Raw genomic sequence first — 5,870 nt, forward strand, 5'->3', positions numbered from 1 at the left:
TGCTCTCCTGTTCCATTGTTCTGCTTAACATTTTTTTTGTTTGTTTGTTTGTTTTTCAAGGTAGTGTCTCTCTGACCTAAAATTCACTATGTAGTCTCAGGCTGGCCTCGAACTCATGGTGATCCCCCTATGTCTGCCCCCCAGATGCTGGGACTAAAGGCATGGGCCACCACACCCAGTTTAACAATTACTTCTTTTTTGTTGTTGTTGACCTTAAAACCCCAATGCTTATTACAAAGGTGAACCCTAATTCTTGTGATGGGCTTATCGGTAGGATTTCTGGTAGTGAGCTGGGGCCCCAGTTCGGGCCTCCAAACTTTTTGGATTCGCAGCCACGTTGTTGTTGGTGGAGGGAACAGCTACCAGCGGGGTGTGATCATACTGTATGAGGGTGTCTTTGATCTCCTTCTTGGAAGCCTCATCCACATGTTTCTGGTAATAGGCCACCAGGGCTTTGGAAATGGACTGCCGGATAGCATAGATCTGGGCCACATGACCACCACCCTTCACTTGGTCCCTGATGTCCACACCAGCAAATTGCTCCTTGCGCAGAAGCCGGGCAGGTTCCGGTAACCTGTACCCCCTCCATCATCTCCAGCGGGATGTGCCACCTAGTGGGCATGTGTGACCTTGCGCTTCTCTGACTAACATGGGATATGGAGAAGCTAACATGGGTCCTTAGGCTTCCCAGGCATAAGCCTTAACCACTAAGCAATCTCTCCAGCCCAACAATGACTTTAAAAATTTATTTATTTATTTATTTGACAGAGAAAGAGGGAGAGAGAGAACGGGTGCATCAGGGCTTCTAGCCACTGCAAACGAACTCCAGATGCCTGCGCCCCCTTGTGCATCTGGCTAACATGGGTCCTGGAGAATCGAACCTAGGTTCTTTGGCTTTGCAGGCAAACACCCTAACTGCTAAGCCATCCCTCTAGCCCTCAACAATTGCTTTTTAAGGGATCTGGGGATATTGCTCAGTGGTTAAAGATGCTTGTTTGCAAAGCCAAAGGATCCTGGTTCCATTCTCCAGGACCCTCATAAGCCAGATACACAAAGGGGCGCATGCATCTGGAGTTCCTTTGCAGTGGTTGGAGGCCCTGGAACATTCATTGTCCCTCCCCTCTCTCCCTCTCTCTCTCTCTTTCTCTACTTCTTTCTCTCTCAAACAAATAAATAATAATAATAATTTTTTTTAAGTGGTACATGTCTTTTCGCCATCTTGGAGGCCTGCTAGAACAGAACTTCTAAAAGACAAGTATGTCTGGAAGGCTGTGGTGCAAGGCCATGTTTTGCTGGTTATTAGCATTGTCCCAGGAACCAAAGGGAAATTTTGAAATTGATGGTGTTTAATGGCTGAAATCAAACTGAATTCTACTTGGGCAAGAGATGTGCTTATGTATACAAAGCAAACTTCTACCCAGCAACTGATGGTGGCAAACCCAATAAAACCTGAGTAATCTGGGGAAAGGTAATGGGGGCCCTTGGAAACAGTGCATGGTTCCAGCCAAATTCTGCAGCAACCTTCCCTCCCAGGCCAATGGACACGGAAGTCATGTGATGGTGTACCCCTCAAGGATGTAAACCTATGAAAAGTAAATAAATAAAAGTGCATTTGTGCTGGGTGTGGTGGGTACACGCCTTTAGTCCCAGCACTAAGGAGGCTGAAGTAGGAGGATGATTTCCATGAGTTCAAGGCCAATCTGGGACTACAGAGCAAATTCCAGGTCAACCTGAGCTAGAGTGAGAACCGACCTCTAGCCCCCTCTCTCCCCCAAAAGTGCATTTGTGCACTTATTTTAAAAATGTGGGAGCTGGGCATGGTGGTGCATGCCTTTAATCCCAGCACTTGGGAGGCAGAGGTAGGAGGACCACCATTGTTTGGGGCCACCCTGAGACTACAGAGTGAATTCCAGGTCAGCCTGGCCTAGAGTGAGACCCTACCTTGAAAAGTAAAAACAAAAAGGGGTGCATGAGAAATGGCTTAGCATTTAGGACACTTGCTTGCAAAGTCTAAGGCCCTAAGTTTGATTTCCTAGGACCCACATAAGCCAGATGCACAAGGTGGTGCATATGTCTGGAGTTTATCTGTGATAGCTAGAGGCCCTGGTGTGCCCATTGTCTCTCTCTTTATATCTGCCTCTTCTCTCTCTCTCTCCCTCCCTCTTTTTCTCTCATTTTTTTAAAAAATTTATTTATTTATTGATTTATTTGAGAGCGACAGACACAGAGAGAAAGACAGATACGAACTCCAGACGCGTGCACCCCCTTGTGCATCTGGTTAATGTGGGACCTGGGGAACCGAGCCTCGAACTGGGGTCCTTAGGATTCACAGGCAAGCGCTTAACCGCTAAGCCATCTCTCCAGCCCTCAATTTTTTTTTTTTTAAAGGAAGTGAGCAGGGCATGGTAATGCATGTTTTTAATCCCAGCACTCAGGAGGCAGAGGTAGGAGGATTGCCAGGAGTTCAAGGCCAGCCTGAAACTACATAGTGAATTCCAGGTCAGCATGGGCTAGAGAGAGACCCTACTTGGAAAAACCAAAAAGAAAGTGGCACATGCATCTGACATTTGTTTGCAGTAGTAAAAGAGCCTGGCATGCCCCTCACATACATACACAAGAAATAAATCCTTTTGTTGTAAGTCACCATGACTCTTACCAAGAACTAGATTCAGAAAATTGAACCTACACTGGAACAATACTTGAATTGTTAAAGCAACAAAGAAACTCTGCGACACTAAATGATTTAAAATGTAGGAAGAGGACTGTAGAGATGGCTTAGAGGTTAAGCACTTGCCTGTGAAGCCTAAGGACCTTGGTTCGAGGCTCGATTCCCCAGGACTCACATTAGCCAGATGCACAAGGGGGTGCACACGTCTGGAGTTCGTTTTCAGTGGCTGGAGGCCCTGACATGCCCATTCTCTCTCTCTCTGCCTCTTTGTCTGTCACTTTCAAACAAATAAATGAAAATAAACAACAACAAAAATAAAATGTAGGAGGAGGCCTGGAGAGATGGCTTAGTGCTTAAGGGGCTCTCCTGCGAAGCCCAAGGACCCATGTTCGACTCTCCAGTTCCCACGTAAGCCAGAGGCACAAAGGTGAGGCAAGCGCGTGGTCGCACATGCCCACTAGGTGGCGCAAGTGTCTGGAATTCAATTTCGGAGGCTGAGGCCCTGGCGCACCATCTCTCTCGCTCTCCCCCTCTCTTTCGCTCTCTCTAAAGATAAAATAAAAATTTAAAAATGTAGGAAGACATTACCAAGGTGATTTACGAATGAGGTAGCCAGGACACAATAGCTTATTCCTACTGCACGTTTACTGGCTGTGCATCCTGAAGCGAGTCACTCAACCCCTGCTTTCCCCATTTGTGAAGTGGGGAACATCAGGCCCTGTCTGATATGGTAGCTAGTAGTGGGAATTCAGTGAGTCCACACTACAACCTATCTACAGGCTGAAGAGGTAGCTCAGCACTCAAGTGAACTTCCTGCACAAGTGTGGGATCCCACATACAGCTGGGTGTAGCCACACATGCGCGCCTATAACCCCAGACCCACAAAGGGGAGCAGAGACCAAGGGATTTGCCGGGACTCATGAAAACAGCAGGTTCCCGCGTCAGTAGGCGACTCCGGTTGAAAATGAGGAAGGATGGAGGGACACACACACAGCTGTCCTGGAATTCACTACGTAGTCTCAGGCTGGCTTCGAACTCACGGCGATCCTCCCCACCTCTGCTTCCCAGGTGCTGGGATTAAAGGCGTGCCGTTCTCACTGAATACCCAAGACTCTGTAATTTATAAAGGAAAGTTTGTCTGGTTCATGGAGGCGGAGGCTAGCTTGTCCTAGAGCAAGTGCCTCATCTGGGGAGGGGCTTCTTGCAGCATCCTAACAAAGGTGAAGGTGTCCAGGTTTCTCCATCTCATCTTAGAAGGCCGTGAAGATCGTGGGAGCTCCTTCCTCAAAACCTCATTGACAGCTAAGGATTTCCCCAGAGCCCCATCACGTGGATTATGTGGTTAACATATGAATGTGCGGTTTAAAGTTTCCAGCTATGACTTTTGTGTGGGGCGCATTTAAACTACAGCAGTTCCTCCCCACCTGGCCTTTCAGAAGGCCGGATGCCTGAGCTCAAATCTCAGACTCGGATTTCACAACTGCGAGGCCCTTTTTGCTCAGTCTTGGAGCTCCCGCCCTTGGGAAGCAAAACCTGCCGATTTAGCCAGGTCTGTGGCGACACCCAGTGGTGTAATAAGAAACTGCCTAACCTTTCAAAATTTCTGTCTGCCTATTAATACAAAGAGTGATGATATATTTAGCTTTTACTGCGGTTTCAAGACACTGCTGCATGAAATACCTTAGTTACTTTTCAGCACAATCCTGTACCACATAGTCTGCTCATTTACAGAAGTGGACACAAAGGTTCAGGAAGGCCAGACATGGTGGCACACGCCTTTAATCCCAGCACTGGAGAGAGGCTGAGGCAGGAGAATTGCTGTGAGTTTGAGGCCAGCCTCAGACTACATAGTGAATTCCAGATCAGCCTGGGCTCGAGCAAGACTCTACCTCAAACAAACAAACAAACAAACAAACAAACAAACAAACAAACAAACAAAAAAGGCTTAGAAAGGTGGCATCCTCAGACTGTGGCTGCGCAGTGACACATGACTGGGCTACATTTGAATCCAAGCCATAAGGGCCTGAAGTCCCAATTCTCAGACTTTGATCCCTCTGAGTCTGGCCTGTGGATGACGAGGAGGTTAATTTCTATTGTAAACTTGACTGGATCAGGAATCAAATGAGAGACACGCACGCCTCTTGGATGGAGCTCTGAGGGCATTTTCAGGAAAGATTAACCGAGGGAGGAAGACTTCACCCAGAACGGAGCCCCTCTAACAACAGCCTACATATAAAGAGGTTCTTTTTGCTTTGATGCCAAAGGCTCCCTCCTCTGGGAGATGCAGCCCCAGATCACGTGAAACTGGAGGGGACAAGCGTCACAACATTCGTCTAACCCCGACTGAGGGTTCTTGGGCAATATACAACCTACTCAGCTGTCATGACACCCCAGAAACTAAGTTCTAGTCTCATATGCAAATAGAAAAGAGGGTTGAAGCTGGGTGTGATGGCGCACGCCTTTAATCCCAGCACTTGGGAGGCAGGGGTAGGAGGATTGCTATGAGTTTGAGGCCACCCTGAGACTCCATAGTGAATTAATTCCAGTTCAACCTGAGCTAGAGAGAGACCCTACCTCGGAAAACCAGAAAGGAAGTAAGAAAAAAGGGAGGGGAAAAAAAAGCCGGGCATGGTGGTGCATGCCTTTAATCCCAGCACTTGGGAGGCAGAGGTAGGAGGATTGCCATAAATTGGAGGCCACTTGAAACCACATAGTGAATTCCAGATAAACCAGGACTAGAGTGAAACCTTACCTCGAAAAACCATAAAAAAAAGAAGGAAGGAAGGAAGGGAGAAAGAAAGAAAAGAGGGTTGAATAGTTACATCACCCACCCTTACTCTTGTTTGAGAGACATTTCACACACAACAGAAAAGTCCTTACCAGAATGTCACCTCTTCCAGGTTCCCTGGGCCCTGTTCCAAGGCCATGTCTATTACAACCTCCTCTTTCTTTCCCTATCTGTCTACTGCTACAAACAGGGCTACAGGGGTCTGGGGAGATGGCTCAGCAGTGAAGGGAGCTTGTTTGCAAAACCTGCTGGCCTGGGGCTCAATTCCCCAGGCAACCATATATAGCTGGATGCAAAAAGTGGTACAAATAAATAAAATTTTAAAAAAGAGTTCATCTCCAGAAGTAAAAAAAAAAAAAAAAAAATTTTAAGGGCTGGAGAGCCAGGCATGGTGGTGCATGCCTTTAATCCCAA

At 47.3% G+C, this 5,870-nt stretch overlaps 1 pseudogene; it reads right to left on the reverse strand.

The window, feature by feature from the left end:
- Positions 1-264: 264 nt before the first annotated feature.
- Positions 265-5,595, reverse strand: LOC123462900 (annotated as a pseudogene).
- Between the last annotated feature and the right edge of the window lie 275 nt (positions 5,596-5,870).

This window comes from Jaculus jaculus, chromosome 8, assembly GCF_020740685.1.
Source record: "Jaculus jaculus isolate mJacJac1 chromosome 8, mJacJac1.mat.Y.cur, whole genome shotgun sequence".
In the NCBI taxonomy this organism is placed as follows: Eukaryota; Metazoa; Chordata; class Mammalia; order Rodentia; family Dipodidae; genus Jaculus; species Jaculus jaculus.